Raw genomic sequence first — 25,091 nt, 5'->3', positions numbered from 1 at the left:
GCGAAGTTTGTTAACTCGCAAATGAGTATGAGTGTCGGCGCGGGCCGGTCACGCCGCCGCGCCGCCGCGCGCGCCCGCGCCCGCTGATCTGATAAGTAAGGGCCAGCTGTCGGCCGCCATTGTATGCTAATACGGCCAAACTGCTGACAGTAACACCACCTAACACAGCCTGCAGATTGCACAACAAAAAATGCCGCCGACGTCACTGGACAGCCTTGTACCTGCTACCGATGTCGCCGCGGCGCCTGCTACACCACATGCTGCACACTTTTGCTAAACATATCTGCTCTTTCCGAGGGAAAACATCATAGTCATTTAAATCAATCACAAAAACCAATCAGAGTGTAGTTCGAAACAATGTTACCGCATCTATCAAACTGTAAATTGACTAGCTATGTATGTTGTGTTGACAGTTGAGGCAGATGCCGCACAGCAGAGCGCGGAACTTCCCTTGAAAATTAAATTAGCGGTTTTTGAAATGTCACGTCGTGCTCACAATGAATATGCTCGTTGTGGTAATTGTGATTTGTGTGTTGGCTTACGAATGACGAACCACGTTTTCGTAATTTTCAGAGATTGAATACTTTAATTTATATTAAGTTATTTATAAAAAAAGAAGTATAAATCATACATCAATTAATAACCAAATTGTAAAACCATTTGTCGGTGATAATAGCGATTTAATATTTTACGTATGTAATAGTTTTGCAAGTCTCATAATATTTTAGTTGTCGTCAAGAACCGTGTCTGAATCGTTCGTAGGAAGTAGCTCGTAAGGGACTCGCCCTTACGAGCAGGCTGTGGAAGGCAGTAGCCGCGCGGCGGTTGCAGCAGGTGGCGGGCGCGCGCGACACGCAGGCTGGCGCGCCGCACAGCACGGCCACTGCGAACAGAAGCTCTGCCAATATTTATCTTTCTGTTTTTATAGCCGTGAGCCTGAAAGAGAGAGAGAGTCGGTCATTAAAATAAAATAGTGTGACGAAATAAATGATTGGTATACCCTAGACAAGCTTCAGTTTTAAATGCACTCTACATTTGAAGTTAGGTCTCAGGCAACGTGGATAGTGTGGACCTTCTGCAGTCGGGTGGGGATGCGGACTCTGGGGTTGCGACACATGAAGGCTGCTGTCGTCGCTCCATTTAAAACAATAGAGTTCCGGTTCCGGCGCGCGCAGACCACGCGGCGCCGCAGCAGCTGCGTGACGTCACTCGGACACATGCGCCCCGCGACTACGCCTGCGCCTGCGCTACTACTCGTCACCGGTACAACGTTCAATTGTTTGCATGTGAGGTCGATGACCGAAGACATGGAATGACACTTCAAACCACAACAAAATATCAAATGACTGTCTTACCGAACATTTATAGGGACTCCTTTTCTATCAGGTGCGGTCGGGTCTCTGATCTTCACTCTTCAGCTTTTCTAATCTTGAGCTCTTCAGAAGTTTCAACTCAGACTATACAGCTTGTTTCATTACATCAACTGACTGCTTCCGCGTGGTTATAAAGATTTTAGTTTAGTTAAAATCGGATTAAATGAGCAAGCACGTATCTTCTCCGCTTTTTTTGTAACATATTCTGTGCCTTGCTATGAGTACCGCATAACCGAAAGTAACGACTGCATCTGCTTCGCAACACCCTCCTGTATAATACATCGCACTACGATTAAGTGCAAGAAAAGAAGTTTATGAGACACGACAAATTTCTAATTTCATAAAGACTATTGATTGAATTGTGGAAGAAAAAGTAAATAGTCATGTCGTACGCTACTGACTACATGACTAAATACTTTACACGTGAAATTTGGAGTCAAGTGAAGAAACATAGCTGAGTAGACACCGAGCCCCCGACTAGGTAGCTATGTACATGGACGAAGTTGATCCGGGGTGAGAGTTACAAGTTCGCTAATGAAGCGCGAGAGACGGCGCGTGTTAATTATACGTGTGAGCTGTTTTTAATATGAGCCTCCGTGGAGACCTCGCTCACGATTAACTTTCATATTAGCAAGTCGAGGGGATGCCGAGCACCGCGACGCGCAGGACGAGCTCCAACAGTATTACGGAACTTCCGCCGACATGTTCTTTCGTAAACAACTCATTAAAATAATTGAGTTATTTTGATAAACCTTGCTATTTTTACCAGAAAGCCCCAAATACGAGTTAGGTGAGGTAATATTTTATGTGTAAGCTATTATCTAATAATGTGTTGTAAAATCAGGTCATTAACATTTTTGATAAAATTCCGTGGAGTACGTAATGAATGGTGAGGTTTCCTTGAGTTACGTGTACGGTACGTGCACGGGGCGGCTGCAGTTGCGCAACGGCACATTCCTCCTATGACTAATTGCTGTTCATTAAAATAGTTGCTAATACGATCTTAATCGCGGCTCTCCCCCCCCGCGCCACCCCCGCGGGCGCGCGGTTCACTTCCCGCGGTTTCTCCGCGTCACCGCCGCGCGCCGCGCGCCGCCCGCGGATGAACCCGCCACTTTTGACTGTTATTATAATAGAAACAGCTCATTGTGAAGCTCCCTCGGTGACAATTACCTTCCCTCTTTATTGTTCACTCGCGAAATTGTTTCCAAAGAAATTACCTTACAATTGTTTGTCGAACTGTATTTACTTAATGAGCTGCACGTTTGAGGTCCCATTGAGCACTTCCATTGAGGAAAACTTTATCACACGACTAAGTGAACAGCTCAGGGTTTGGAGAATGTTTACTGTAAAGCATAGAGGCATAATTTTCAAATGAGATGTTTTGATGTGTAGGTGATGGATACAAAGTGTTAATATGAGTGGAAACAATCAGTCCGCTTGGGGCGGTATTATATTTGATGTAGTATTGCTCCAAGTCAGTGAGCACTGTACTAAAAAAAACCTGTCGACTGCGAGTCGGACTCGTGATACACACTGTTCCGTACAAGTAGGCTTCAGAAAAACCCATCGGTTAGGTCTGAAACAAATGTGTGGTCCTATTTTTATTTTTTTTATCTTTATAATTTAATTACCTTGATCGTTACTTTAAGAAAGTAAAGCCGCTTTAACAACACACATCAATTAGACTTTCAGCTGTCTGGTGATCGTGCATGAGATTCTGCCTGGTGACGGATGGACGGACGGAAGAACCGACAGCGACGCCTCAGTAATAGGCGTCCGTTCTTACCCTTTGGCTACGGATCCCTAATAAGCCGGTGCATCGTCGCATTGGCGAGTGAGGCGCACGCGATTTCCTCGTACGGTTAATTGAGGCAGGAGGATGACGGCCGCTTAGCATTAGTGTTTGCTGTAATAGCTAACAAGGTGGATTGTTCGCGTGAGCTTTGATCCGCACCGCCCGCTTCCACCAGCTGTTCCGGCGGCCGCGCGCCCCATGCCTCTGCTTTTATAAATTGTATTAAACTTTTTTATTTGATTGTTTATGGGTATAAACTGCTTCTGAACAAGAATATTGGTATTAATTTGATAATCCTGGCCCGCCTCTATTATACTATGTATTTACACTTACTTTACTATGTGTATGTACGATTATTAATCTGGTTGGGACACTTTTGCACTTGCGTGAATTGGTGCCCAACAAGTATATTGTATCCTGCGATTTATAGCTTGCACGGGGAAAAGCTATCAGGTTTTTCGCCCATCGTAATTAGGAATTGTCGGCAACAATGTGAGACCTAAACGAATCGCTAGGGTCGTGAGTTACGCAACGAAATAGTGGTAAGACATTACTTCTTCAACTTCTTCTTACTGGGTCCGAAACTAGTCTGGTGGTCCATGTTAACACGATAGTAAGACGTGATTAAATAAATAGTTATGTAGATATGAAATTATGAGTTGACAGTTGGCACGTTCAACCACCCACATTTCGTACCTTCTTAATTTGTTTCGTAAGTATTTCAAAAACTTATGAAATTTTACAGTCAAATGGGGTACATGATGAAGCTAAAACCCTTCTTTCACTAAGCTCATGATTTGCAATGACACAGCAAATTGTGACTTGATTAACTGTTACACACGTGTCTAAGTCTGAATTACGAATGTACCTCTGCACAAAACGTAATCTCTAGTCAGAAAGGAGAATACATTTGAGGAGTGGTGCATTAGGCGCGCCGGCCGCCGGCCGCCGGCCGCGGGCCGCGCTGCCTAGACTTGCGTTATCTCACTTAATGAGCTGCACAGGTATCTTAACAATCTGACATGTCGGCCGCGGTCAGCCTCGTTTTTAATATAATCTCAGAGCAATAAAATTACCGGCTGGCTTAATTGCTGGCTACAGACGGCTTCATATTTATTTGCATACGATACTAATTATTACCCGCGTTCCTTCATTTATATGTTCACGGCTTGTCACTTTGGGTGTAGGCAGATAATAAACTGTACAAATTATATAACACGCACCGAGATTTATGTTATCTTTATGATAAATATGTGCCTACGATGTCATTATCATCATACCGCAGGTAAGTAAGCACCTTTTGTATGGTGTGGGCGTGTCGGGTGTCAAGTGCAGAGATAAAGATGGCTATCTTAATCGGATGGACGCGAGTACAGATGTTTGTCCGGCATTACAAGCTGTTACCATGGTAATGTCGGGGCTGGGGAGCGCGGCCGCCGCCGCGGGAGGTAGCTCACACGGATTCCTACAATTAGCCTGTAATGTCGCGCACCTCGTCACTAGCGCACTTTCCACCACGGCATTATTCTACTAGAAACTGTTTCTCTATGATTTATTTCTCCATTATAATATTTTTAATGGACTATAATTCGTTACAGTACCTACAATAAAATTAAAGTAATTACTTAAATTTAATTAGTTAAATTTTGGTAATTTACATAGTTTTCAAAACGTGATTAAGTGAGCATGTCATACAGTGGGTCGCCAGCCTTTGCCGCGGGAGTTATAACACAGGTGTTGGCGGTGTACGCGAGACTATAAATAGTGGTAACAGCTCCTGATGTCAGGCCGGGTCCTGTTCGCTGACCAGCGGGTCCCGTTGCCGGTGTGTGCTGCCGTTGTGATTGCCGACGTCCGCGTAGCTCAGGCTATGTTGGCGGCTGCGGTGCGGGGCGGGGATGCGGCGCGGCGGGGCGGCCAGATATCTCCGCGCCACGCCCCGCCTCGCGCTCGTACATGTGTACGCAGCACGGAACAGTTTCTCAGAACAATGGTCGCGCGGATCATTCTTTGTTCCGATAAGTCATTTAGCAGCGGCAGCGGCAACACGCAGCCTGACCGAGCTCCACTGTAGCTGGTAACATGAGGTTAATTTTATGTTTTTTACCTCGAATCTATCTATCTATACTAATATATAAAGCTGAAGAGTTTGTTTGTTTGAACGCGCTAATCTCAGGAACTACTGGTCCAAATTGAAAAATTCTTTTTGTATTGAATAGACCATTCATCGAGGAAGGCTTTAGGCTATAAACCATCACGCTGCGACTAATAGGAGCAAAGATACAATGGAAAATGTGAAAAAAAGCAGGGCAGGTACAAATCATAACTTATATCTTCTACCCACGCGGGACGAAGTCGCGGGCAACAGCTAGTACTAATATATAAAGCTGAAGAGTTTGTTTGTTTGAGTTTGTAGTCATTTAATTGGTCTAATCATTGTTATCAAAGTTTATATAAAAAAAAATCGGTTTTTAATTTCCATGAAAAAATAAAATAAAAGTAATTTAGTACATAAGTAGCAAAAATCTATAAATATGATATTTTTTAGGGTTCGATATCTAAAGGGTAATAAACTTATAAATGAGACTCAGCTGTTCGTTCGTACATCCGCCACCAGGCTGTATCTGATAAAATCTGTTAGCTAGAGAATTGTAATTCTCACAGATGAAGTATAAGACGATCTTTTTGTTGGAGGCGCTACTACTACCTACTATATGCAAAGGTTATACGAATAGGTAAGTACGGTGGAGGTGAGGTGATGCGCACACGTGCAACAGTGGTCCCCGCGGGCTGAGGGCTGTCGCCGCGCAACACCACACGACAGAACATACATAAACAAACTGCGGCGGGACATTAAACAAGATTTATAGCGGTTTAAATGTGTTGTGTTTCAGTGTGCACCGTTTGTGTGCATTCCTTCAGGGACACGTTTCATACACTCCGGCAACAGATATATATAGACACGTAGTTACGAAACGACCGGCAAATAACAATAAATAAACTATTAAGTACTTTATTTGTGGCTTTTGTGTAAATGCTCACATTAATTTGTTCTCAAGAGTGCCATCGCTTAGCTATGACACAGATTTAATTAAAGTGTTCTATGATTGGGAAGTGTACTTAGTGGTTGTTGACATCGAAATGTTAATCGCGCATTGTCAGTTTATGATTGTAACCGTCGACGGTGATGTATGACACAAATGTTTTGTGATAAGATAAACCCGAGCGTTTTGGAGCAGCTAATGTAATACATTAGAGTATATTAAAAATAACATAATCATTCTACGTGAATAAGACCGTCCATAGGCGTTCCATTGAATTATGCAATATCATCATCATCATCGGCCTAGCCTTTTCCTTATGCAAATATGCACTTTATTTCACATTCGCATTAAACGACATGTTGCTTTCGATGGATCAAATGTATTGCACGAACATCGAATTGTGGGACTTTATGTTGTTACGGATTGCTACTGTTGCTGTGGTTGTTAGGAAACAAGAGCAAAATGTAATGCTCAATACCTACATATATGGAGACATAAGAATCAAGCGGCCAACATAATTGATTGTGTTGAGGGGAGAGGGAGGCTGCTATATGACTATATAGTTTTTGGCAATCATTTGACATGTCTACTTCTGTTATTAAATAATAGACATATATCAATTATGTCTCCAGATGTTACTACGTATGTACTGATTGTGTTGTAAGAATCCAAATCCGTGTGTCCAAAGAGACATGCCTCAGAGTAGCAGGCACTGCGCACGAGACGCCGGAGCTGTGCCGGATAGAGCAGCGAGTGTGCGCACCAGCGCCGCACCGCGGGGCTCGGGGTTTGGTGCCGGCCGCCGCCAGCCGTCCACTGATAGTCACCGTTGGAGTGTACCAAGGCTGCACTGAGTAGTATGCCGATAAATAATTACGTATCTGTTATACGAAGTTTATTGTACTTAATAAGAAATACACGTTATGACATCGGTTTAGCAACGCTCTCTATGTCTCTATAATGAGCAAAACAGGCAGAAAAGTTTCACCGTGTAAATGTTATTAGTGCATTTTAAAGCACATGAATATGGAGTGAGTGCGGAGGCAGTGGGTCAGGCTCCAGAGTGCCGGAGTGACGTCACGAGGTGTCATGTGTATCGCTGGCTAACACGCTGGATGTGTAATGAGTCGTGTGGCGTGCAGTAGGCCGCGGACATCTGCCGCGCACGCCGCGCGCCGCGCGCCGGCTCCACCCGCAGAAGTTACACTACGGCCCTACAAAACTTTACCGAATAAAAATAAACTTTATTAACAATTGTACCAAAATTAACAATCCAGCTTTCACATTGTTATTTATTTTTCTTTCATACTCCAGTATTTATTTCATGTAACTCAGTGTTAGTAGGCAAAGGTGTTCTAAATTTTTATTTTAGACTAGCTTTTGCCCGCGACTTCATCCCCGTGGGTAGAAGATATAAGTTATGATTTATACCTGAACTGTATTTTTTCACATTTTCCATTGTATCTTTGCTCCTATTAATCGCAGCGTGATGGTTTATAGCCTAAAGCCTTCCTCGATGAATGGTCTACTCAACACAAAAATATTTTTTTCTATTAGGACCAGTAGTTCCTGAGATTAGCGCGTTCAAACAAACAAACAAACTCTTCAGCTTTAAATATATTAGTATAGATATATGTAGATAAAAACAAATATTTCCCTTATTCTGTGAAATCGTCGCTGGTATTATGAAATAGTTGTATTACAGTAAACTGTGCAATTACGCATAAATATCGTGCATATTATATAACTTATCCAGATAACTTTATTAAAATACTTGACTAGATAGATATTTAAGTAAAAAAAAATATATATCTGTAATTACTAAGTTACACAACCCGTTGTCAATCTGATAATGGCCTTAAGCTGCCATGCTAGTGCAGGCATTAAAATTAATTACATTATTGAACTTTCCGAAGCTGAAACTTTTACTGGGCCTTTGGTAGTGAGAGTTCGGCGTGTGCCTGCCCAGTGACACTGGTGTTAGTTTTAATAATAAGACATTAAACGTTTGTGCACTATTCATGCTTTTACCTTCAGCTATCCATGACTAGAATGGGAATAATATGACGTCACGTTTTTGTTTCTTTTCTTTGAAATAGTCCGAGTTATAAAAACGAGCAGAATTAGCAAGTAGGTATTTAGCATTGTCATTAGGGCGCCCGTATCGATGACAATGTATGATAAACTCTTCATTATTGTCTCACGTATTAAGTCATAATAAATTTGCCGGAACCGTGGTTATCGTTGGCGACGCTACCAAATAGAAGGATGAGGAATGTCAGCAATGTTAATGCCAACATTCTGAGGAGTTCTTATTGTCAATTAACAATAAGAATCGCGCTGCGTGACTGCACTTGACAGTATCTTTTCAATATTATTACCTATTCAGGAACATTGTTGATATAAGCAAAAAAGGCTTAGAAACAAAACTTCCGCAGCCTTACACATGATCATACATTTATCTAAAACGGTTTCATTTGCGTGCAGGAAAATCCCTGGATATGATAGAACTCTTAGCAGTTGCCTGGACTAAAATACAATTTGTATGAATGGAAAAGAATCTGGCGAACTTGTACTGTCCGCGACAAGAGTCACAAGAGTACAATACCTAATGCTACCTAGCGCGCAGCATCTCCTGTAGTCATATCAGGGAGTACTTCTACGCTGCTCCCTGCTACTATTACACTGACTCATCATTAATTTGAAACCCAACTTAAATTAACTCCAACAACAACAAGACAGCACCTTTCATAATGACTTGACGCTAAAAGTTTATAAGTTGATTGTACCGATAAAAATAATAGGTATCGTTGAGAGGCTGCCTGCACCTCCTACAGTGCCTAGATACTTACTGGTGCAGAAGCATTTCTCAGGAAATATTAACTAGGTACCTACTCCTCATTATAATAACCATTGTTATTTACATTAACGTTAACCTTAATTAATTGCAACTCTAGAAGCATTAAATTAATTTAATTGCATAGCTTATTTATTTATTAACCAACAACATGAATATGAATTGGACTTATCAAAGTAATTAGGTAAAATACCAAATAGTTTAGGTTAATTCACATAACAAATGTGCTTATTGTGTGTTTGGTGCTGATTTCCAGATTACACCACATTAACCTGAGGTGGCTCTATTTTCACACTGTCGGTAAAAACACGCATTAAAATGCCAGAGGTATCTTTATTGAGCATAAAGGATGCCAGAACGTTCTCTTGGCCCCGTTGGGTGATCATTTCACCATTGTTTATGACCGTAAAACTTGACACCTAGTTCTCATATTTTAGTCAATTTGTCAGAAATAAAACCGTGGCAGATAGTGCAGCAGATAGCGAGCGCCTGCCTCTCCTTATCGCTGCGCGCCGCGTCCAGGCGCGTTTTACTGCCGTCGCGCGCCGCCACGCGGCGCACCCGGGCCGTATGAACGACTACATAGTTTGATTGATAGCGCATTACCGCATTATCTGCCGGCATTAGGTCGACCCGGGAATGTGAGCGAGTTATGGAGCCAATAAAAATTACATACGACTGCGGTGCCGCCGCTATGTAAGTGGAAATACTTCGCCTCGTCGCGTCGGCAGTTCTAAATACCCGCAGTTATATAGGCATTAGAGCCTTGACCTATAGCCGGCTCACCTACCTGCACAGTGCGGGCTCTTTATGAGTATCGTGTTCATGGGCCGGCAAATGTCTTGAAAATCAGTAAAATATAGGCAACTACTTAGGGAGCTACCAACTACCTCCATCTATTACTGAGTATGTACACCAATAGAGCGGGATTGTACAATTTCGCAATACGTACAGTACCAGACCCAACTTTGAAGCAATTAAGTAGGCAAAAATGTTAATTTCCACAGTTCTTATTTGGACTTTCCCGTGAATGATGTCGTAAACTCGTAACTCGATCTCTGCTTTGATTAGATTATTAATAATATTTTTTTTCTTAATACTAATTGAATAAGTAATTTACTTTGTTTACTTGTTAGGCCACTGGTACCCATCGTTGCAAACTAGCAGAGCATGAGAATACGTGAGATGCTAGGAATGGAGTAGTTGCAAGCGTTATAATAAAGTAATGAGCGTTGGAATGTGTTTTATTTGTGCGAGCAGGCAACAGGCAGGCTGCAGGCTGCCGGCAGGCCCGACCGCCACTGGTGCAGGCGACTAATTACGTGAGGAGCGGCAGCCCACCCACCGCGGCGCACTAGATTCCACGCCCGCCGCGTTTTTTACACCCTAATTAAGCTAATTTATCGGGACAATAAGAGAAATTATTGGTGGCCGGTCGGCGGTTAGTGGCCGCTTTATGAGAGGTATTAAACTGTTGGGTTTAAGAGCGCTACCGAACTACACGCCCGCGCCGCGGCTGCGCTCGCCCTCGCTTTGATGCCCCAATAAATATACAAAAGATCCCATCAGATAACAGGTGAATGGAGCCGCCGACGATTCAACCGCTCTTAATGAAAGCCACGCCGAGGAATTCCTTCGACAAAGCCTTAAAATGCTAATAACATGAGCACGACACAACCACCGCGCCCGTCTAGAATGTGTTCTGATAACGAAGGTGCCAATCCCGCAGGTGGACAGATTAAATGAGTATTTTATGGCAGATTAAGTAAACATTTTTTTTTCAACTGGTGTTTTTATGGCGTACCCGGCGTGTGGGCACTGCATACCCTCGAAAGATGTATTTTTTTATGAGAATAGCTACCTATTTAGTAAAAATAATCTTGAGTAGATAATTAAATTTTATTACATAGCTCTCATTTATACCTACAATACGTGTGATGTGTGAAATTGATTCGTACCTACTTATGGAAATTAGGTTTATACAAGCAACATAAGGTAACAAATGTCGTTGTTATTGAATGGGTTTTATATTTAATTTTTTATAGTATAGCCTACACAATGTGTAAACCTGATACCTACTCTATTTTCTTATTCCGAAAATGTGGAGTGCTGGTAGAAACTATCCATACAACAATTAGCTCTCACATCTTTCGTCGTTGAAGTCAGCAACCAAGGCGTTTGTTATAATATTGAACTTGGCTTTTATTATTATAATATTTTTTTGATGTACTTAGTTTAATTTTTGACTAAATAAATGCCTGTTGATAACATTTACCATACATAAATAAAAGGGGTTTTCCTTTTGACAACCGTTAGAGAGTAAGTAGTAGTTATAAAATTTTCTCTCTTAACTTAAATTAGTTTGTTTACTGGACACCAGATGGCGGTAGTTGTCGCATTCGCATAATGTTTTATGAATTGACTCAAACATTTGCAATCCCTTGATCCTTTGAACCTTGATCTATTTTATTTATCTGAGAGTTTGAAAACAGCATCGCATTTTCGAAAGTAATAATACGGTATGCAGATAGGATCCCAGATGCGGGAGCTTCCATCGTGACTTGAACATGTTCTCGTTGTGCGCGAATACGTGACGGACAACCTCCCGCAGACACCCCCCCACCCCGCACCCTTCGCTTGCCCCTCCTCGCAAGCCAAATAAATAATATATTATGTATACATACGTATAAATTGGATCGAGAAGCGATTGCTCTGGCTCCGCGGGGACTTGAATTACGGTGAAGACATTCACCTTAAAATATTGGTACGCTCTTGTGCGCTCGATTTATGTAGGAGCGCGGCCGAACTCGCCGCCGCCGCACACATCGCACTGCTCGGGCCGCGCCCGTCGCGCCCGTCGGACACACCGCACGCGTCGTCGACACGCTACATAAAAGACAAAAACCATTTGACTGAGTTACGTGTTTCCTAAACGGTCGAACTAACTCGGGGTCCGTTTGGACAATTTTTACATAAATTGAGGTAAATTTATGTTGGGATTTGCTAAAAGCGAAACAATAAAAACCTTAATCGATGGACAGAATTATTCTTGCCTTAAAGTATTTAATGTCTTAGGAATAGGTACTTGAGTTACAGATCTGTGTAATGTTTGGACGTATAGTTTTTTGTGAGCACGCGGTAGCCTTTGAGTGTCGCATCGCTTGCATATATTCGGCGGCAGCGCGCGATGCGGTCGTCACAAAACGGCCGGCACTCATTTGAATAAGGGTTTGCCTGTTGTATCATGCTAATGCCAGTATCGGTTGGAGCACACGACGCCTGGCTCCGCGAACTACGAAGCTATACCCGTGTCCTCCTTTTAAAAAAATGGAACTGTCTGTCGCAGTAAAGTACTTAAGAAAACCTTTTTTTTAAAGAGTCTATCCTTGTGTCCCGCGGGGTTTCACAAACATTCAAGTCACATGCACAAAAACACCCAGACTCAGGTCAAGTAAAGGGGATCACACAAATTCTCGGCTTATGCGGGGATCGAACCTGCGATACCTCGCGCTCTTAGCATTAGAAGGAGTAGTGATGTCATTTCTCTTGTTGCTAGCACTGTGCTAATTTCTTCCCGAGGACCTGGCACCACCCCCTATGACTGCAGTTGTTGATCGCTAACAGTAAGTAAACATAAAAGGTTACATTTTAGATAACTTTCTTAATATGTACTAGGTTGATTTGATGGTAATTACACGCATTAGCATTCCTATGTAAGTAGTCGCCTACACTATTTGAGAGTGTATCTTCTGTCGCCATGACAACGCGCACACCTCGGCCGTTTCATTTCACTAAATAACGCGCGCGCTGTATATCTGGCTCCGTTCAACATAATACATATTAAATTGCCGTCAGTTTGGAAGCACTCTCGCCGATTACATCTCATATCAGATTTCTTACGGCGGCGGATAAAAAACGTACTTTTATCATTGGATGCTGTGAGTTATGAGACGAATCTGTATACCTTATCAAAATGTTTGAGAAACTCGTAACTTGAAAAAACAGAATAAACTATATTGAAGAGAAAACACGTAATTGAAAAGCAATATGATTGTATTAAATACGATTCTCGTTAACTCCCTGCACTATCTATCGTTAAATAAACAAAAATAATACTATTAAGCTCGCTTGCGCTTTCAGTATTTCCTCATCCGTCAAACGAGGCTGTTTCTCGTAGATATTTGCTGTATAAGCTGTGTCTACACTGCGGGACGCCACGACTACCAAACACAGAATATTAAGTCAGTAAGTAAGTGTTTCAGTATGGTGTTAGTTAAATAAGAAAATTTCATTTATTGACGAAACTATTTGACATTTAAACTTATAAGTCTAAATAAAACTTTATACATTTATATTTAACCAAATAACATAATAGTTAGACGTTATTCAGATCATAATCATTCCCAGTTCAAATTGAACGTCAGTCACTTACAATGCACAATGCATGCAATGTATAATTGGTTACTAATACTTTTTTTATTTAATAAATGTGCATTTACCTTCTGTGTGACGTGTACAGTGTCTGGCGGGTACCGAGTTGGCGATATCGTGTTGATTCAGCTCGAACTGTCGATGCGTCACAAGCCGCTGTTTGTGGAGAGATGCACCACGTAGCACTTACATACACACTGCTACGGTGCTCGGTGCTACGCGGTGAGCGTGCGTAGCGCGTAGACCTTAACAAGCTCGGAATATAGACGCTACCTGAGACATGTTTACATCCAGCTTTTCGTGTTTTTAGTATTAATTTGTTCTTAGTTAAAACATAGTAATGTTCCTCTCAGGATATATAGTCTTGTACTATGTATATTGAGGAGATTAGCATAATATTGCGCGTCTGACTGCACTCGACGGTTCTGATACTTAAGCCGAGTTACGCGACGATATTTTCTGAAATTCTCGAAGCATGTTAGTGTGGTGGGTATGAGGATACAAGTATTCATACCATGAGAATTGCCCTGTTTTAATAAATTATAATTGGGAGCCCATTGCATATTTAAGGCCTATTTCCAAGAAATAAATTAGTGCCCTAATATTTAAATACGAACAGAAATATCGGCTGTTCAGGTATGATAAAATTCTTTGTACGAACTTTTAACTGATAGATTTGCGACTACTTTTGACGAAGAAATACAACAAATTAAACATAGGTGTGACTGTAAGTGGCTAAGTAGATATAGTTATGTGTATAAATCTGACAGAAATATGAGATGGCAACCAGTAAGTGATAACGATGTAAAGAAAATAATAAAAAAATATGAACGCCAACAAATCACCTGGAAGCGATCTCATACGTATGTCAGACCTAAAAATGGTAGTTAACGAAGTAAGTCCTGTAATAGCAAAATTAATTAATTTGTATGTCGAAACACATAATTTTCCTAAAAGCCTAAAAGAAGCCATCATCATCATCATCTCAGCCTATCGCCGTCCACTGCTGAACGTAGGCCTCCCCCAAAGAGCGCCAACCATCCCGGTCCTGGGCAGCCCGCATCCATCCGCTGCCAGCCACCTTCTTCAAATCATCGGTCCATCGTGCCGCAGGACGTCCTACACTACGTTTGCCTAAACGTGGTCTCCACTCTAACACGTGTCTGCTCCATCGACCGTCTGTCCGTCTGCAGACATGGCCGGCCCATTTCCACTTCAGCGTGCTGATTCTGCGAGCAATATCGGTAACTTTGGTTCTCTGGCGGATGACTTCGTTACGAATTTTATCCACCAGAGATACCCCGAGCATCGCTCTCTCCATCGCACGCTGAGCAACCTTGAATTTATGGACCAGGCCCACGGTGAGTGTCCACGTTTCAGCTCCATACGTCATTACGGGTAGGACGCACTGGTTAAAGACCCTGGTCTTAAGGGATTGTGGTATCGACGATTCAAAGATATGACGTAGCTTCCCGAATGCTGCCCAGCCCAAACGTATTCTTCTGCTCGCTTCCTTCTCGAAGTTGTGTCGCCCCAGTTGGATGGTTTGGCCAAGATATATGTATTCTTGCACAACCTCGAGAGCAGCGCCATTTACGACCACGGGTCTCGGAAGAACAAGGCCATTGTACATGACTTTAGTTTTATTTAGGTTCATTCCGAGACCCACACGTCGCGAAGAATCGCTTAGGCCGTTAAGCATCAGCTCCAACTCCTGCAGAGATTCCGCCATGATGACTATGTCATCTGCAAATCGCAGGTGTGAGATGTACTGACCGTTGATGTTCAATCCCCGTCCTTTCCAATGAAGCGTTTTAAAAACGTCCTCCAATGCGTTTGTAAACAGTTTCGGAGAGATTACGTCTCCCTGTCTTACTCCTCGACGCAATTGGATTGGTTTTGTGCTCTGTTCTTGTACTTGAACGGTCATTGTCGCGGCCTTGTACAAACACCTCAGCACCTCGACATATCGGCAGTCCACGAGACATCTCTGCATGGATTCCATCACAGCCCAAGTCTCGACGGTGTCGAAGGCTTTTTCGTAGTCCACATACGCTAGGCATAGAGGTTGATTATACTCCTCTGTCTTCTGTATAATTTGCCTTAGCGTATGTATGTGGTCCACGGTGCTGTAGCCTTTTCGAAACCCGGCCTGCTCCGGTGGCTGGAAGTCATCGAACTTTTGGGCGAGACGATTCGAGATAACCCTCGAGAACAGCTTATACACATGGCTCAGAAGTGAAATGGGGCGGTAATTTTCAAGCCGCGTATTATCGCCTTTTTTGAAAAATAATACCACCACGCTTCTGCTCCATGCCTCCGGTGTTATGCCAGTATGGATGACGGAATTGAAGAGCTTAACAAGCTCTGTCAAGACAGGTGTTCCACCTGCCTTGAGCAGCTCAGTGGTTATTCCGTCATCTCCCGGAGCTTTGTTGTTGTGTAGCTGTCCGAGAGCTATTCTAATCTCACCCATGTCAATGTCGGGAAGCTCGTCTGTAAGGTGGCGTGTAAGTCTGGCTCGTGGGTCATCCGCGCTGTGTGCTTGGGGCGGGCTCGATTTTGGTGAGTATAAGTCCCCATAATACTTTTCGACTTCAGCGAGTATCTCTGGCTTCGAGGTAACGGTAGTGCCCTGTGACGTACTGAGTTTTGTCAGGTGACAACGGGAGATATGAGCCTTGGAAAATACTTTTGAGCCTTGGTTCCGCTCTATAGCTTGCTCAATGGATCGGGTATTCGCACGCCGAGTATCGCGTCTTATCAGCTTTTTTATCTCCCTGTTAAGTACCTGACGCTCAGACGGTGTTGCGTTTATGTTTTCTCGCCGTTTCCTCATCAATTCCAGGGTCTCGCTGGTGAGTGCCGACTTGCGTCCATTACTCATCGGTCGAAAATACTTATAGCCCACCTCACGGACAACCCGTACCAGACAATCGGTGGCGTCGCTAATATCCTGAGTAGTTTCCAACATAGCGAATCGATTTCGTAGCTCCAACTGGAAGCTTTCGCAGCCAGCCTCGACCTGGGGCACGGTTGGTCTGAGAGTTGACTTCATCAATCGCGCTCGCTCGATTTTGAGATTTATACTCAGAGTGCCTCTTACCAGTCGGTGATCACTACCGGTATTGACCCTGTTAATCACAGAGACATCTCTGAATATCTGGCGCTTGTTTGACATAATGAAGTCTATCTCGTTCCTCGTCACGTTATCGGGGCTCCGCCAGGTCCACTTCCTTTGGGGCTTCTTCTGAAAGAATGAGTTCATCAGGAAGAGCCCCTGAGCCTCGAGGAAGTTTACCAGCATTTGCCCCCTGTGATTTCTGCGCCCAAAGCCGAAGGGACCCACTCTCGACTCGCCATTCTCTTGTACTCCTACTTTGGCGTTGAAGTCACCCATGACAACAGTGTAGAATGTTTTGGTACGAGACATAGCTTTCACTATGTCTTCGTACATGGCCTCGACTTCGTCGTCTGGGTGCGAAGACGTTGGGGCATACACTTGAATGACCTTCAAAGTGTAACGCTCCGTTATTTTAAGAACAAGGTATGCCACCCTTGCCGACACACTGCCAACTTCCACAATGCTGCCCTTGAGTGACTTGTGGATCATAAAACCGACGCCACCTTGAGATGGTTGGTGTCCTTCTCGGAAATAGAGTAAGTGACCAGCCTCGAGAGTTATCGTCTCCTCCCCCTGTCTTCGAAGTTCTGATAACCCTACGATATGCCAGTTAATACGACTTAACTCTACTTCCAATTCGGCAACGTGCTCGTTCAGCCGTAGTGTACGTCCGTTATACGTCGCCAAAGTCAATTTGCGTAGGTACCCTGCCGTCACCCGGGGATTCTTAGCACCCCCCACTGCACCGTTACCGTGGCCGGTACCATGGCCAGGAATAGTGCAGCTACCGGGAACTGGGGGCCGTGAATTTAAATTGTGCTGCATAAGGGGGGGATTTGCCGTAGTCACCACGCTTGGCATGCGGGTTGGTGACCGCAGTTCTGTGGTATAGTTATTCTCCGTGGGGCGCTGCTGCCCGCCCCCGGTGTTGTTTTGTCCCTTAGTCGCCTCCTACGACACCCACGAGAAGAAATGGGGTGGTGCAATTCTAGCCCGGCACCACACGGGTAAAAGAAGCCATAATACGGCCAATTTTTAAAAAAGGCGACCATAAGGTATGTTCTAACTACAGACCGATTGCAATTTTATCTAGCATTGATAAAATAATTGAAAAGTGTATTATATCGCAGCTTGGTGTCTATTTACGCAGTAACAACATAATAAACAAATCTCAGCACGGATTTCAAAAAGGAAAGAGCACCAGTACGTTATTGTCTAATTTTACTAACGAGATAAACAGCCATCTAAATGAAAAGAAATTTGTAGTTGCTATGTTCTTCGATTATAAAAAAGCTTTTGATACGCTAGAAACTGACACGCTAATTACTTCTCTAGAAGAATGTGGTGTGGAGAAGCCTCTGAAAGATTGGTTCAGAGACTACCTCACTGCACGTTCCTACAGAGTCAAGATAGGCGACACGTTGAGTGACGAAAAAATGGTTCGATGTGGGGTACCGCAGGGCTCGGGAACCGGTCCCGTATGTTACTTAATGCATGTAAATAGCCTCTGTAATGTGCTACAACATTGTTCAGCGCACATATACGTGGACGACCTGTGTGCCTTGCGAGCCGGTACGGACCTCGCCGAAACCTGCAGACTTGTTCAGCAAGATTTGGACGCCGTAATTAAATGGTCCCATGACAACGACATAATAATAAACGCAGTTAAAACACAATACATCATAATACATTCACCATATTTACCAGTAAAAGAAAATCCGATACCATTATATGCTCACACTTACGACTGCTTCCACGGTAACTTTGTCAATTGTAGCTGCAAACCTATTCAGAGAGTTAAATGTGTAACTTACCTAGGGGTAAAAGTAGACGAACATTTCTCATGGATAGAACATATAAACTTTTTGTGCAATAAGCTAAGAACTATTTTAAGTAAATTTTATCAAGTTTTAGAGTTCCTAGTAGTACCCTAAAAATACTATACCACTGTATGGTGGAATCTGTAGTTGATTATGCCCTTGATTGCTATGGACTTACATTCAAATCCTACATCGAAAAAATAGAAAATATCCAAATAAGATTCCTAAAGCTAATAGTAGATAAAAAAAACTAAAAATAATTGTAAAGACGACTATTATAAACTATTCAAAATTTGTAAAGTATTACCGGCAAGATTAAAACATAAATTTATATTAGCAACAAACAACCATGGCGATCAGGAGCATAATTCATTATTAATAACTGTTTATAATAATTATAACACCCGAGCGATGTCGTCTGGTAAATATACTGTACCAAAAGTTAACAATGTATATGGAGACCGAACATTAAAAAAGCGAGTTCCATATACATTGAACAATTTACCAGGCGATATCAGAGAAGAAAAAGATAAAAATAAGTTCAGTGAAAAAATAAAAAAATATCAAACTAACACATTACCTTAATATTATATACATCCTATACTTAATTTACATACCTATGGTTAGGTTAGATATCTATGTATAAGAAATGTTTAACGAGATCCAACAGACAAGCTATGTCGATAGTTTTGTTGGACATTGCATCAGATTTAATGTTTTTATCATGTACCTGTTTAATAAATAAAATAAAAAAAAAATTTTTTGAACGTTTATAGAACGCCTAGTAATGTGCGACAATTATAACTACATATTTTTTCTAATAAAGTTCAGCTTGAAACTTCAACTGTCCATTTGACTTTCTCTCCATGCGTCTAAAATGATTACACGTCATATTGCTGATCCAAGCGTTTCTACTGCTTAAATTAAATATTTATAACAATTCAAAAGTACCTACACCGATATGGTTTTTAGAAGTGAGCCAAATAGCCTTTTTTCCTTTCAATTCATATGAAAAGTAGTTTACGAATAAAATCGCTTACAGGGGCTTAGAAAGTTTTTATTTGCTCGGGTAGTCTACCACGTCGCGGCGCGCTACAGCATCACGCTTGCCAGAGCGAGATGTGTTAGTATTAGTACTGCATCCACGGCATAACCATCGGGATATCCTATGGAACTCCTAGTTATCATACGTTCATAAGTTACAGATAGTTTTAAATGATTAAATAACACAAAGGTTTTAAGCAATTGAGGTCTAACACTCCATAAGAACTTTGAACGTATCACGTCATCGTACAGTTCGTACTTATAAAAGAATCCCCCAGGTGCAGTTGAGTAAGTCGGTCAGTTGCACGTGACATGACATCTCCAGCCGCACGCCGCACACTCCACTGCGCGGCCGCAACAACAAGCGGTACAAAGAAAACATTCAAACTTCCCCAGTTAGCATAGTGAGCGGCGGCGCCTCACTTACTTGTTTTGATTATTACAAACGGCGCGGCGTAACTCCCGCTTGACCCGTTTCCACAGCCCATACAATAAAGTTTGCTGCAAATACAGTCGTTACTGGGATGAGCTCGTAAAAATAATACCTTCGAGTCGCGCTCATTGTAAACGAGCCAAGTTTTTCTATTTCCTGCGCCCCCTCCTCCCGGCCCGCGGCACCCGCGCCCCCGTGCCCCCGCCAAGCCGCCCAAGCTGAGGGTTGTTGATGAAGTAGCATCACCTGTCACCGTGACGTCACGACACTTGCGCGGAGTTCCGGCGTCGGTCATCCCAGTTCCCCTGACGAGTGTTCGGCTGACTGCTAACACTGATGCTGTACTTTTGCTGTTGGTTCGCTCAACTTCACGCAGATTGTGTCGGTGTACTGTTAAGCTGTCGTTTTCATGTGTTTTCGTTTATTATTACTTCTCAGGGAATTTATATTTTATCAACCTACTTCACAGAGGAGGACTTTCTCAAATCGTCTGCTTTTTTTTTGTATTTACTTCAGAGATGGATGAACCGATATTGTTGTTTCCTTTTTTCATTTCATGTGAATTAGCTGTCATTTCGACCCAAAAAAAATCTAGTTCTTCTCAGCAGTTTTTTTTTGTAAACCGTTGTATGTTTTTCATCGTTAAAGAAATATTTTCACAAAAAGAAAACAGAATGGGGTAATAAGGCGGTCAGATAGATTTCTAATATTATTTATTTATTTAAGTGAAACTATGAAAATAAAAGGCTTCAAAGATGGTAAAATGGGCTACCTTATAACGGTAATTGTTGGTAGAAAGTGTGCTTTGTCAAACGATTTTGTTTTCTTAATTTTTGTCTACACGACAAAAGAAAACATGCGTTTGTACGATATATTTGTAAATCTGTCTAACGGACTAAGTAGATTTATTAAGTCAAGTAGCCAATATGTCTTACTAGAATCGTTTAAAAATAGTTCCTTAAACAGAATGAGAGGTACCTAACTATTATATGGCGGGCCCTGCGCTCGAGTATATTTCAACACAAATTCGTGGTAATCCTTTAATTCCGTAGTAAGGCCGTCTCTCGAGTAGAACAGGCCTCTGTGCGGGAGAAGTATTTGTTGTGTTTATAGTGATGAGTTAATGGTGTCTACATAAAGGCGACAGAGAGGAGAGCGCGCGGGACTCGGCGCCGCTCCGTGATTAGGATTAAGTAAATTACGCAGCACTCCTCATTTGTAGGTAATCCTACAAGCTTCCGACACAACGACAGATCCTTTACATCCCGATTGTGGAAGTCGAACACGGATGCTACTGGGGACACCTGTAGTATGTTAATGTATGTGTATCTGAGAGGTAGTCAAATGTAAGTTGAAACTATAGACACTCACTTACAGCCAATGTTCCGAGTGAACATAACCGTGTTTTGTTAAATTCACGTGGGTATTAATTAAGATCTCTTAAAATAATGATACGTGAATCGAGCAACAGCTCAAAACTGTGTAAACTGTAAAGTATTAAAATTATTTATCAAATAGTACAGTAACAGTTTAGCAACGTTATTATAACCGATACACATGTCACCCCGTCACTTCCTGTCTCTTCCGTATCCACCGACGACGCAGCGTGTCATGCGGCAGTGTCACGGCGGGCGGCACGCTGCGCGCGGTCGCCGGCACGCCACCACACTGAACTTGCGACCACTTCACATGCGGTCACGGGGACTACCATCTGTCACACAACTTATGACACGACACAATAACGCCCCTTGTTTGTTTGTCAGTGTTTCCTGTGCAGACAAATAATTTACTTTAGCGAAAAATGTTTCAGGGAAACATAGTGTTAAACCTCTCCCCTCACCGAGGCGTAACGTAATAAATTAGCTGAACGCAATGCGTAACGTCAGTAGGGCGCGCGACAATCGCAGCACATTTGAGCGCACATTGACAAACGATCATTACATCGATCACCCAGCCTGAGCCTGATCTATAGTGCACGCATACATTCATTTGTGCGTGTTAGCTTTATAAACTAATGTTAGTGTCATCACTATACTCACTATCCGAGTTTTAAAGTTATTAAGTGTACTCTACAAATGTACACTTGTTCAGTTCTAACAATAAAATATAACTTTACTGTTTTATTTACGAGGTTTAAATACGAAAAGTCAAGTTTAAATACAACAAATTGGTCAAAAGAATAATAACAGTCAAAAGTTAATTTAACATTCCACTCATTGTACAAAAAATGTTCTAATTGTACAGCGTCAGTGTGGAGCGCAAAGCGTCAGTCACATGAGACGCGCGGAGTCCGCCCGGCGCCCGGCCGGCCAACTTCACCGCAAGTCATTTGTTTAGCCGGCGGCGCGGTAAGGCGCGGTGGCGGCGCGGCTCGGCGCGGCTCGGTGCGGCAAACACTCGCGCTTTGTAACGCTTATTGCTCAACTTTATATCACTCTAGGAAGGGACGGAGGGCTGAAGGGTCAAACCTCACAATTTTGTATACACAACATTTTTTGTGCATTTACGTTTAGTGCAAGTACTTAGTTGCCGTTTTGTAAAAGTGTTGTTTGAAGACGCGAGTTCATCGCGAGGTTTGTTACTTTGATTTTATCAGTCCGCTAACTCACCAAAGGATAACTAAAAAAACAAAAACTTCATTTTACTTATACAAAAAGAGGTTCGGCATATGATTTTGCAAGGCATATTTTTTCCGAAGTATTTTCTATCTAACATATTTTGTAACCAAAAGAGTAAAAATGAAGGTCCAATAGGGATGCATCGCTGTCTGTCCATTCAACCGCAAGGCCAAGAGATGGGCATGTATTGAATTTGTTGTGTGAGGAATAAATGTGTGAGTTCGCTCAAACTTATTTGCCACCCCACTGATATGTTTTTCTTGAGCCTATTTGAACACTGAGACCCTCATACCTTTGTGCAGAAAGTCCGACTTGCAGCGCCATTTTTTGATGCACACTTTTAATTCATTAACGAACTGAAGTAAGATTTGCTAAAGCTATCTTTATATTGTTAAAACGGAGCGTGATATACGGACACTTAAAGTTGCGACTTGTTGCCGGAGAAAAACTTGTTGTCGTAAGAAGTCGGGGAGATCCCTTAATCTGGTTAATCTCGATGACTTGAGCAGCTGCGCGCCGCCTCGCGCCTCGCGCCGGGACAATTGAAACACGCCGCTTAACGTGCCGCCCGCGACTACACCCGCCCAGCGTTAAGCCTGATAACAAAAACTACTGTTCCTCACTTATACAATAGATGCTTATTTTTCCAAGCGTTAGGTATTGTTAAGTCCAGAATAGTGTAGTAGTAGGATGCCTAAAATATATGACACGTATGCAGGCTAAGTTTATAGAGCATGCTGGGTGGATGGAATCGTTTATAGTGTTATAAGTAATTAATGCTGATCCTACAGCTCCACCAACGTAGTGCCAAGCAACCAGATATGCTTGCTAAACATTGCTTACTCTAGGTGCCTTGGATGGCGGGTAGTACCTATCCTCTTACCTGTTCAAATTGTATCGTTTTACCTTTTTCAAAACACTCGTTCAAAACATCATTTATCCAAATTAATGGTGTTTATTCCTATCTCTTGTCAGTACATTTAGGTAGTGATTATAATTACTAGGCGCCAAATTCCCTGTTAATTTAAAATCATGTTTATCTAACAACTCTCAAACTCCTTTAAATATGCGGCTTAGCTCTCATTTAACTTACCTAATTAAATAAGAATCAGTTGCTGTCAACCTTAAGCATATTAGCAGTGTGAACAAACAAATTCGTGAGGGCTGACATAAAGCTAGCGATTTATAAATTGGAGTGCGGGCGGCTGCGAGGCGGCTGCGAGGCGGCGGAGTCCCGTCAAAAGGCGCGCTGTCACTCGACGAGGCTGCCTCGCCCCGAGTAAACAGTTTATGCAAAACGAGGAATTGAATAAAGGGAAGGATCGTGGGCCGCGACGACACCTCTTACACGTACGCGAACATGCAAGCCGGCTTGAGTGCGGCGCGCGACGGCGAGACGGTGAGACTAGTTGGAGCCGCGACTTTACTTTGCAATGTTTTAACAGTGTATACTTTTGTTCTTCTTCTGTTCTTGCTACTCTCATATTACTATAGCAGTAGGTACCTATGTTCCAAGTGACGTGCGATTCAAGCTATAAGTAATATCTCTAGGTGAAAGCTAAAAGACCTTAAGTCCATTTTTTGTCATTTTTATGTTTTAAATTATTTTTATTCAGAATACCAGCATTGATCAAATGGTAAAAGACATTAAGTCCAACAGCCGCTTAAAATTTTAAATAACATTACCTCCCTAGACATGAATATGGGTATGAACATCTTTAATGAGCTCTACTGAATACTTCATAAAATGTGACTTAAGGTTCTTCACTTTTCACCTACAGATATATACATATGTGTATGTAATGATCAAGTTTTTTTTGTAGGAAATAAGCACTAGAATTAATATGTTATTTCGCTAGGGGTACGTGCAAAATGCAGCCCAGCTGAATACCCTATGATATATAAGGCCTATTGATATATAAAGACAAATAGATAAAGAGGAATATCATTTGGTATTTTTGAATAAAATGGGAACATTTCATGTGGACATTCCTGTATTATTCAAAACTACAACGGAAATATTATTTAAGTAGTACATCTTAAATAATATTTTCTTATCTTCCAAACAATTACCTACATGAAATTCATTTAAAATAGAGCTCATTGTGTAGCAGTCTTCTGTGTTCAGTCGGCGCGCGGCTCGCGGCGGTGTGACGGGCGGGCGGCGCGGCGCGCTCGGGGGCGAATGTGATGCGATACCGTTGCGATATCGTCATAAATATACTCGCTTTGTGTTATTCAACTAGTCAGAGGGAACCTAGTTTACATACGCGGCCCGCCTTATCCTATTACGTTTATTCGCTGTCGAGCCCCGCACTGCCGCGCTCCCGACTCCGTAAACTTATAACGTTACGATATATTGTCTTACAACTATAATGAGGGAACTTGCCGGGCGTCAACACTCTTCATGTAACTGCCTCGACCGGGACACGGGAGACCTTGTTACTGACAACTTAACAACCACTGCTATACTATTATATAAATATTCATGTTGTGTCGGGATAAAATTAGTTAACTGTGTTTATGACTTTTATAAATAACCGTGTTAA

The sequence above is a fragment of the Trichoplusia ni genome, chromosome 17 (genome assembly GCF_003590095.1).
Source record: "Trichoplusia ni isolate ovarian cell line Hi5 chromosome 17, tn1, whole genome shotgun sequence".
Taxonomy (NCBI): Eukaryota; Metazoa; Arthropoda; class Insecta; order Lepidoptera; family Noctuidae; genus Trichoplusia; species Trichoplusia ni.
Note: the sequence above shows the minus strand (reverse complement) of the source record.